General features: G+C 40.2%; 1 pseudogene; it reads right to left on the reverse strand.

The window, feature by feature from the left end:
• The window catches only part of LOC107600235 (cyclic AMP-responsive element-binding protein 3-like protein 3-A), a 37,451-nt pseudogene that overhangs the window by 15,230 nt on the left and 10,884 nt on the right, over window positions 1–11,337 (reverse strand).

Raw genomic sequence — 11,337 nt, forward strand, 5'->3', positions numbered from 1 at the left:
ACTTAGTCGGGCAACCCTTAGCCTTAATGACAGCCTGTAGTCTCCTGGGCATGCTGCCACCCAGCTTCATGCAAACCTCAACTTCAATTTATTCCTGAATAAAATTATTTAGTCTGAATAATTTTTGGACACAAATTTGTATCAGTTTTACTGGTAGTCCACTGTATGAAGAATTTTTGGGTATGATTTGTCACAGTTTACTTTATTTTGCCATTAGAGCTGCTCCATTGCAGCGGCTTAGTACTGTAATCACGCGCTTTGCTGTAATAATGCAGGGAACCACTCGTTATAAATCTCCTAACTGTGATATTTTCAGAAATAGAAGTCATTTTTTTTCATCTGAAACGTAGATGCTAGACGCTAGATTCACTTTCGCCAGAAAGCCGTGTATGCCTAAGGTTGAAAATAAATGATGTTTATAGTGAATGCCCCTATGAATGGTTTTATTTTTACGATTTCGTTTTAATCCAAATAATGCGTGTGCTGAATGAGTGAACATCAAAGATCACACAACAGAAGTGCGCGCTTTCTCTCTCTCTCTCTCTCTCTCTCTCTACCGTTAAGTAACTTGCATTGTTTTACTTACTTGTTTTTGACATATCCGACCGAACTACAAACTTTCCAGTGGTGTCTGTGAGAAAGATATATTCACTCGACAAGCTCAATCCACTCAGAGATAGTATCGGTACATCCCTAGTTAAAATGGTATGTTTGATTAAATCTGTCATGAAGACAAGATTTTCTAAAAACTAGGCTAATTTATGTGCAATTGATTTGTATGTACAACATTTTTTAGTGTGATTATTATGTATATTAAATAATAGTTTTGTTGTTAATTTTAACTAATTTTAAATAGTTTACAGCATTAGTTGGGAGAGATTCTTTTGGTATCAGCCAAATATCAGTATTGGCTGAGAAATCCAGTATCTGTGCATTCCTAGTTGATATTTGGTTGATAAGGTGTTTGTAATGTGATTGTACAACAGAAAGACATTTGAAAACCACATTTGAATGCAGAAGATTGAACCGTGTGACATTTGCATCTTTTCTTATTGAATTTGAAATATGTCATTGGTTTTAATATCACATTTTCAGCTTTTGCAATTACTGAATTAGTGAGTTTCGTTGACCTCAGACCTGCATTAGTGGCAGAACCTCTGCTGCGGTGAAGCAGTAAGTAAAACTCAGATCAGTTATTACAGTCTGCTTCCTCTGGAAGATCACAGGCTTCTCCTGCCTGCCTTAGAATTATAAGTGTATTCATTTTGAACTCTGTTCAGGTTAGTGATTCTTCACTGAATTTACTCAGGCTTTGAACTCTGAAAGCTTTGAGAGTCTATTGTGTGTGCTGATGGTTTTGCAGACCCTACAGGTTTTTATGATTGAAAGAAAAAGTGGAATCCCCACATTATTTGAGATAGCTTGCAATGTTACCTTATTTCGGAAATTTTGAAGCAAGTCGATACCAGTTAATCAAGATCCACGAATCCCAGGTTAACCGAGATCAATAAAATGTTTGTATGTTTACCTGCAGGTGTATTACAGAAAATTACTTTGTGAAGTGAGCATCAGTATGGCCTACAGAGGTTAGTACACTTGAACAATATGTACCTGAAGAGAAAAAACTTTTTTTTTTCTGTTTTCTTACCGAGTTGATTTCTTAGCATAAATTCTAGTGTATAGTTACCCTAATTAACCTATTTTAATACATATTTACATAAAGATTGTTGATGTTTTTTGTTTTGTTTTTAAAAAATAATAACAATAATAATTCTGGGCTTCTGTGTGGCATATGATCATTTATTTCATATTTTCTGATTTTATTTGAATTTGTTTAAACTTTTGTCATTTTGTCGTGTTGTTGTCATTTTATACAGTTCTTTTTTAATTATGTTCACAGTTTTTATTAATTTTTATTTCAGTTACTTTAAAGTTAAGCAAAATGTTGCCTTTGAACTTGAACTGAAATTTTTTTTCAGTTTAAGTTTCAAGATACAAAGTGTTTTTTTTATGGTTAGTAACTGTTTGAAGAGTGAAATCTCACCCAGATCAATGGATATATCAGGCTCTGTGTTTGTGACAGGTGCGTCTTGCTGCTGAAGATGCTGAGGAAGAAGATGAGGATGCTGAGGGAGGAAGACAGTGTCAAAAAGCGGACTGGTGGGCGGCGGCGGGCTGTCCAGGTGGTCAGCGTGGGTGTCGTCGCTGATTCCGCTGTCAGAGGGTGAGGGGACCCAGAGAGGAGAGCAGGGCTGTGACACGCCATCTGACGCTGGCAACAGGGAGTCCAGGAAGTTATCAACAACACCTTCACCATGACTCAGAATCTGCAGGAACACAAATAGAAAGTAATCACACAAACTGTAATGTGACTCATACATAGAAGATAAATGCACACACCTGCCTCGTAGCAGAAACATGCATACACAACTGTGATGCACAAACAAAAACACACACATGACAATATTTCAGATGAGTCATTGTATGCGTTGCCTTTTGTGTCTCTGAAGTAAATTATCTTATGTTACATTTACTTTAACATGGACTAAAATTGCTCCTAAGAACATTGTTTTATATCTAGATATATATTTACACTATCAAGTCAAGTCAAGTCTGCTTTATTGTCAATTCTTCCACATGTACAGCACATACACACAGAGAATTGAAATTGCGTTACTCTCAGACCCTTGGTGCATACAGATAACACTACAGTAAAACATAAATACAGATAGATAGATTAAATACAAAATACAACTATATAAATAAGGTAAAATGTAAAATATATATATATAAAGCATATGGCAGATAGAGTGCAAAACCAGTAAAGTAAACAACAGTGCAGATATAATGATTGTAGTGCAAAAGAGCTTATTCAGACTGATTGATTAAAGTGACAGTGTGTGTGTGTATTTGGGAGGGGGGAGTGGGAGAGTCCGTCAGAGGGTCAGAGTTCAGTGGTGCGTGGGGCAAAAGAGGGGAGGGGGGGCAAGGTCGGGAGGGAGTTCAGCTTCCTGTGGTTAAATACCAATGGTTATTTAGGCTAATTATGCATTCTTTATAGCAACTTGTTCATCATATTCTTCATTCTTTCAAGCAGACATATTTATTTCTATAAATAAATTTAGAATCATTTTTAGGTCTGCTAAAGTTTTTCAGTGAAGAGCAGTGTGTGATTTTCTGTTTTTCTGTTGTTGCTTGATTAACACCAATGACTCGGACAATAGAAACTAAATTAGGCTGCTATCCCTTTAAAACCGGATGCAATGTACACGTTCTCCATGCTGTTTACATTTACTTCAGACGTAATTAACTATTTACGTGAATACTCATCAAAATGGACAGTTGGACATCGTGGCTGCATCCGAAATCTTAGGCAGCTGACTTGCCTCGCTGCCATATGAGGCAATGACTTTGCAGGCAGCGTTTTTGCACGTAGACACCTCATGAAATTGATGTCCTGGCCTGGAGACTCCGCAGTCTCCTCCCTGATGGCAGCAGACTGAAGAAGCTGTGTGTCGGGTGGGTGGGATCACCTGCAATGCAGAGGGCTTTGCGGGTGAGACGGGTGTTGTAAATGTCCTGAAGGGAGAGGAGAGAGGCACCAACGATCTTCTCAGCTGCTCTCACTATGCGTTGAAGTGTCTTGCAGCAGGACGCATTGCGGGTGCCATACCACACAGTGATGCAGCTGGTCAGGATGCTCTCGATGGTGCCTCTGTAGAAGGTGCACATGATGGGGGCCGGGGTATATATATATATATATATACGGTGTGTGTGTGAGTGTGTGTATATGTGTATGTGTGTATATATATATAAAATAACAAATATCAAACAAAAAAATCTCATTTTTAATAAATGTATCATTTGTGGTGTATATTTTGAAACAAATAAATATACAATTTATATATAATTTTGAATATATATTTTGATTTAAATATTGTTGTCATGTATTTTTTTTTAACAAATACAAATGTTTTTCCCAGTTGCACTTTGTCAGCTTGCTTAATGAAAATCTTAATCTTAGTCATTAACTACGGAAATATTGAAATTTGAAAATAGACAGTAGTACATGTTTTCTGCCTGTCCCCAATATTGCTTTGCACACTTGTTAGTATGTACTAATGACAGCTTTAACAAATGAACCCAACCAACTATGACATTCATCAATTTCCCTGATGTAACACCACATTTCAAGGGGAATTAAAATATGAAAACACTCCTGATGCAATGAAATATACATTTTAAACAGTTAAACAAACTGCCATTCAGAAGTTTGAGTTAAGTACATTTTTGTTTTTGTAATCAGCATATTGGAAGGATTTCTGAAGGATCATGTGACACTGAAAACTGGAGTAATGATGCTGAAAATTCAGCTTTGAATCACAGGAATAAATTACATTTGATGAAATATTAAAATAGAAACAGTTGTTTTAAATGGTAACAATATTTCACAATATCGCTGTTTTTTACTCTATTGTTCATCAAATAAATTCAACCTTGGGTGAACATAAGAGACTTCTAAAACATTTTAAAAAATCTTTAAACAGTAATATATAAATATTAAGCTTTTGCATCTGGATGGTGCCTATGATGTCTTAAAATGCTGTCCATACGCAGCTCACTAGGTTTTTGATTTATACACACACACACAAGTTGACAGATAAATTTGGGTCAGGCACGTAATATGCTGTCACTGTGTTTACAGGAAGCTTTTCAGGGTGTCTCATTAATTAACCGAGTTAAAATAACTAAAAATAAAATGTTCTCAGCAGGAAGGTTGTCTTGCGATTTATCACATAAACTCAGGTCACAGAGATCAGATGCAGTTCACTCACGCTTTGATCTGTGATTGACCAGGCGGGATTGCCATGGTCACCATTGCTCTCCATATGAGGGACCTTATGGGGCTCCAGGAGCAGGTCTAGGAGTTCAATCCCAGAATAAGCCTGAGATATAGAGGAAAGATGAGAAGTTGAAGGAAATGGGGAAACAAAAACAAATGCAAGTCACATCCTAAGTTGCTTTCACACATTAAACCTCGTAAATTACTGTAAAGTTACCAGATTGACTTGGTAAATACACAAATATGCAGTTCATACAAGCCACGGCGTTCTGTTTTATTACCTTTAGGATACCATTCACACATCAGAACCAAAATACTCATCGGCTTTGCGATGTCAGTCAGCAAAATGACCTTTAAATGCTGCAACATTTTCCTTATCCGTCCGGCTGAGGAGAAGGGCTTTTCACACTTCAAATGGTTAACTCTGGGTCATTCTAAACCTCGGGCAAACAAAATCCTGGGTTATCTTGCTTCACGTTTCACACTGTTTATATTTTACATGGGGTTGCCAATTAATCCTGAACTCTTTAAAGGTTCTTTGCACATACACTTTAAAATGAAGGCTGTTTTCACAGTGATGCCATAGAAGAACTAGTAAAATAACCTTAAAAGAACCACTTTTATCTAATGTAAAGAACATTTTGTAACTGAAAGATCCCTTTTCCAGTATAAAGCACTTCTTGTGGAATGGAAAGATTCCATGGATGTTATAGGTTCTTCATGGAACCATCAATGTGTAACCCAGGCAGAGCCGATCCTCCCTATAAGCAAGCTGCGTAGGGCCCCCGAAACACCAGGGGGCCCCCTTGCTCTCAAAGATGATTTAATTTTAGTTTCGTTTTTGAATTTGGCCAGCGTTTATGAAAACATGAATGATCATTTCTTTTAATGCGGTTTCTACGTAAAAATGTCGTACAGTCTTGCTCGAGACTAAAAAAACAAGTTGAAAGCGTACCGAGCCGCGAAAGAGACATTGTTTCTCAAGCGCCCAGTTCAGAAATGAGCTGACTAAAAATAATGATAAAAAAATAGAACAAATATAATTTGCAATAATTATATTTTCAATAAAACAAAAACTGAAAAGCTTGATATAATGGGGATTCAAAGTTGTTCTGCTGTGTTGTGAACTTTAAAATAATTAAAATAACTAATAACTAAGCGAAACGTTTGTCATAAGATGCACGCTATGGCGTCACTAATACGAGACGCATAGTCGCAGATAGAGAGCATGCGTTTCGCAGATCGCGAGTGTTATCCAACGCAGATTAAAAGGTAAATACAACAATCATCCTTGTTTGATATGCATAAATAATGTGTTGTATGATGTTGTAACCCTTGTATATATCTTATTTGGGTCATTTTAGTGCGATGGTCGATGATATTGAATCGGTTGATTAACGTTAATTGTGTTGAAAGCCCCCAGATTTGGTGAGTTTCAAAATAACGTTCAACTCTCTCAAATGAAGTGTTAATATGTTGTATTAATGTTTTGAAGCGTGTATTTGAGTTTGTATGCATTTAGTGTTCAGATGTCATGTATAATGCAGCCCTGTTTGTGAAACCAGGCCTATGGCGTTCGACAGGGAGAAACTCCGCCCACTTAAGAACGCTTGGCTGCGCTTGTGCTGCCGATTCACATTGGTATCTGTTTGTTGCTTGTTTGCCGCTACGTTTTTGGATATGTTTTTGCTCAGATTTGGCAGATCTGGATTTTTTCTGGTCGACTCTCTTCACTCAAAAAGTTTTGGATGACTGACCTGGCATTTTTTGTGATCCTGTCACGTTGATTGGCTGCGAGCCCTCTCCAGTCCTTTCCATTTCCTCTTCGACATCTGATACAGTGAGTATACACTTTATCATTTGTGGTATCAATCCTCGGTATGGTCGTGTAGCCTTCCCTTCTGTGGGTTGTGGAATTGGTTCATTTCTGGCTAACGCAGTTAAACCGATAAGTTGCTGTGTGGGGTCCCATTGGTCTTTGGTCATGTCGCTGTGTAACTATTGCAGATTTTGTTCTTTGGTCTTTTTGTGCTGTATCTGGCTACCGTTAATCAAATGACTTCTCCTGAGATGGCTCTACAATACTCTGCTGCTCAGCTTAGATCTCTAAAAGGATCTTTTCGCTTGGCTCCGGACACGTATAAATGGTGTAGACAACTTGAATTTTTACATAGACCTCGTTACATTCACCGTTCACGCAGGATACGGTCTTATCACTGCTCGTCTGCAAATACTATCACGGTGATCTGTACTAACACTCGCGCTTCTGGTAAAATACAACAGGTAAATCATGCAATCAACTTTGGAAATCTGAGGCCTCTACGCTGTGATCTTGACTTTGGAAACTTTAAATCTACATCTCCCCATATGCACTGTTCCCTGTTGAACACTCGTTCTACTGACAAGGCATCCGTGCTAAATTACTTAATTATTGATGCAAACTTGGACAGGTTACTGTTGATGGAAACTTGGCAGATGCCCAATGACTTCTTCAACCTTAACCTCTTGACTCCGCATGGGTACATTTACCTCTCTCAACCGCGTCTTGGTCGCAGAGGTGGAGGACTGGCTGTAGTCTGCCGTGAGAGTATTAAAATCTCCAAGACTGAATTTCACGATGTTGCATCCTTTGAATACCTAGCTTTGAAAATGACTGGTCAAACATCACTGGCTGTACTCTTAGTATATCGACCTCCAAAATCTCTTTCTGATTTTTTTTCTCTGATATAAGTAAATTACTTACTCTTGTCTGTGCTAAGCATTCATCTGTTATTTTGCTTGGTGATTTTAATATACATGAAAACATTGTACAGTGCAATGAACTGATGTCTGGGCTGGACTATTTCAATCTAACTCAGCATGTAACTTTCCCTACTCACTCAAGGGGTCATATACTAGATCTCATTTGTACGTCTAGCTTACTTAATGTTCTTGATACTGGCTATGACTTTGCTTTCTCTGATCATAAACTCATAATTTTCCAATATTTAGATAAGCTATGAAGAAAATACTTACCTACCATAAAATCAGTTCTGTGAATCCAACTTCTTTCTCTGCCTCAATAAGGGCTTCTAATCTGTCAGAATGTTTATCTTCTAACTGTCCATCAGAAATCTGCTCTATGATAATGTTATTTCTCAAGTACTCGAGGAACATGCTCCACTAGACTGGTTCCATCTGCTGAACTTCGAGTGATGAAACTTCAAGGTCATCGTCTGGAAAGAATCTTCAGGAAAACTGGACTCATTGTGCACTCCCTGGCTTTTAAAGAACATTTGCTTAACTACCGTACAGCCCTCGATGCTGCAAGATCCTCCTATCTCTCCTGTACTATTAAGAATTCTGTATGCAGACCCAAATCACTCTTTGCTATGGTCAAAAATCTCACTAACCCTTCACAACATGTTATTTCTGGCTCTGAGATGCTTGTGAATGACCATTCTAATTTTTTTTCAGACTAACTTAAGTCAATCACTGAATCCATTACTAGAGACACCACTCTTACAAGTGATTTAAATGTTAAGTTGATTCACTCAACAAACTCTCTCTCTGCTTTCTCTCTAACTACTGCTACTGCTGTAAGTAATCAGTCTAATCCCACATCCTGCCAGCTTGATCCTGCACCTACTGCCTTACTTATGTGTTTCTGAGGTTTTACCTTCTATAACACATATGATAAACTGTAGCTTGGCATCTGCCACTGTTCCAGCTGAATTGAAAAGGCTGCAGTGACCCCCATTCTTAAGAAACCAGGCCTTGATCATTCAAACTTGAATAATTATAGGCCAATCTCAAATTTACCATTCTTAAGTAAACTATTTGAAAAAGTAGTGGCTACACAATTGCAATCATATTTAGACGCTAATGGTCTTTTTGAACCTTTTCAGTCAGGACTTCGTCCAACTCATAGCACTGAAACTGCCAACTGAAATTGGCTTGTTTCCTATACACGCAACAGAAAGTATTTTGTCACTATACAAGGGTGTAAATCTGCCACTGCTCCACTGTCACAGGGTATTCCTCAAGGTTCAGTTCTCAGCCCTCTACTGTTCATTATTTATATCTATCCGCTTGGTAACATCATACGCATGCATGGATTTCAATTTCATTGTTATGCAGATGATATCCAAATATATCTTACCACCAGCTCTGCCAGGCCATCCATACCTGATTCACTCACTGCTTGTATCAGGGATATCAAACATTGGATGTCCCTGAATTTCCTTAAATTAAATAATGACAAAACTGATATATTGATTATTGGCTCTGCTACAGCAGTGAAAACGATGGACCTGTCCTTTGACATTGATGGGATTTGTGTTACACCTTTTTCATCTGTCTGCAATCTTGGTGTTTTATTTGACTCAACTTTATCTTTTGACTCTCATATTTCCACTGTTGTTAAAAACTCCTTCTTCCACCTCCGTAATATTGCAGGTCTGCGATCTTCTCTTACTCTAGCTGATAGAGAAATTTTAATTCATGCTCTGATCACATCACGGCTGGATTATTGCAATTCTCTATTTGCAGGCCTTCCCAAAAAATGTATTGCAAGATTACAGTATGTTCAAAATTCTGCAGCAAGAGTCCTTACCTCCACCAGACGTTCTTCTCACATTACTCCATTACTGCATGATCTTCACTGGTTACCTGTCGCGTCACGTATCCACTTTAAGTTACTGCTTCTAACATTTAAGGCACTAAATGGTCTTGCATCACCATATCTGGCTTAGCTACTCCACCCTTACTGCCCTGCCCGGTCTCTTAGATCTTCTGAACTTGGCCTTTTGTCCATCCCTCGTATTCGGTTGGCTACTGTAGTTGGAAGGACATTTAGTGTTAATGCTCCTAAATTATGGAACTCACTACCCCTCACTCTCCGTACCATCCCATCTTTGACTGTTTTCAAGAGTCAGTTAAAAACATATCTGTTTAATATGTACTTTAGATAATGGCTATATGCTGTATATGTGTTCATATTGTATTTGTATCCGGAGAGGACCAGCCCGCCACAGCACAAATGTCTTGCAAGGCAACACCCAAGTTGAAAGCTTTGGAGGCCGCCATACTCCTGGTCGAGTGCGCTCTGACCCCCATTGGAGGCGGGAGGCCAGAGGACTCGTAGGCTAGTGAGATGGCCTCGACCACCTACCTACTCATAGTCTGCTTGGTCGCCGGAGATCCTTTCTTTTGCAGACCAAAACAAACAAACAGCTGATCTGCCTTACGCCACGGGTCAGTTCTGTGTGCGTAAGCGTCCAGTGCTCGAACTGGACAGAGCAGATTAAGCCTTTCTTGGCCTACTTCCTGGAACAGAGGAGGACGGAATGCCTGAAGTACTATGGGCCCTGGTGAAGAAGTGGGCACCTTAGGGACATACCCGGCCCTCAGTTAAAGGAATGCCCTAACCATGCCTGGAGCAAATTCCAGGCATGAAACAAAAAGTGCCTGAAGATCCACGATCCTTTTTAGTGAGGAAATAGCAAGGAGAAAGGTGGTCTTGAGCGTGAGCAACTTGACCGAAACTTCTTCTATGGGTTGAAAGGGGGCATTGCATAAGCCCTCCAAAACCACAGCCAGGTCCCATGAGGGCTCCTTAGTGCACTGTACCGGCATCAGCCTCTGGGTGCCACGGAGGAACCGAGTGATAAGTGGGTGTCTTCCCAATGATTGACCACCCAGAAGGGCGTGGTAAGCAGCTAAGGCCGCCACGTATACCTTCAGAGTGGAGAGAGATAACCCTGCGGAGAATCGCTCCTGCAGAAACTCCAGAACTGTACCAATTGGGCAGTTGACTGGGTCCTGCAGTCGCTGTCCGCACCATGAAGCGAAAAGTTTCCACTTCAAGGCGTACTGTTTCCTAGTGGCGGGAGCTCTGGACTGGAGTATATTCTCAACAACCTCAGTTGAGAGACCAGATGCTAGGAGCTGTGCCCCCTCAGGGGCCATGCCCACAGCTTACATAACTCCGGGCGGGGGTGAAGAATGGTGTTATCCTTTCCTCCCCAGGTGGGGCTGCCCTCAGTGGCCTGATGATGTTGGCGTCAGGACCGCTTAGTCGAGGTCCTCTTCGACAAAATAACGGTCCGCAGATCAGTCTTCGGTCTAGAAGACCCTGACTGAGAGCATCGCCCCGACCCCTGTTCTTTTTGCGGATTGCAATGATTGCATGGGCCTGGGAGCGACGAGGGAGGAAAACGTTGAAACGCCGCTGCTTGCTTCCTCGCCTCCTGAAACCTCTTGACGACAGTGTTGACTGCGTCGCCGAAAAGGCCAGATGGCGAGAGCGTCTAGGAGTAAGAATCTGTCCTTATCTTGCATGTCGGACAGATTCAACCACAGATGCCGCTCCGTGGCCACCATTGCTGCCATTGAACGGCCGATGGCTCTGACCGTTTCTTTGGTGGCTCGGAGGGCACGCAGTTTAACGCCGCCATGGTGTGCAAATATGCGCCAGCCTGACCTGCCGCCATATAAGCTTTCCCAACCAGACT

This window comes from Sinocyclocheilus grahami, unplaced genomic scaffold (assembly GCF_001515645.1).
Source record: "Sinocyclocheilus grahami isolate Dianchi unplaced genomic scaffold, SAMN03320097.WGS_v1.1 scaffold280.1, whole genome shotgun sequence".
Classification (NCBI taxonomy): Eukaryota; Metazoa; Chordata; class Actinopteri; order Cypriniformes; family Cyprinidae; genus Sinocyclocheilus; species Sinocyclocheilus grahami.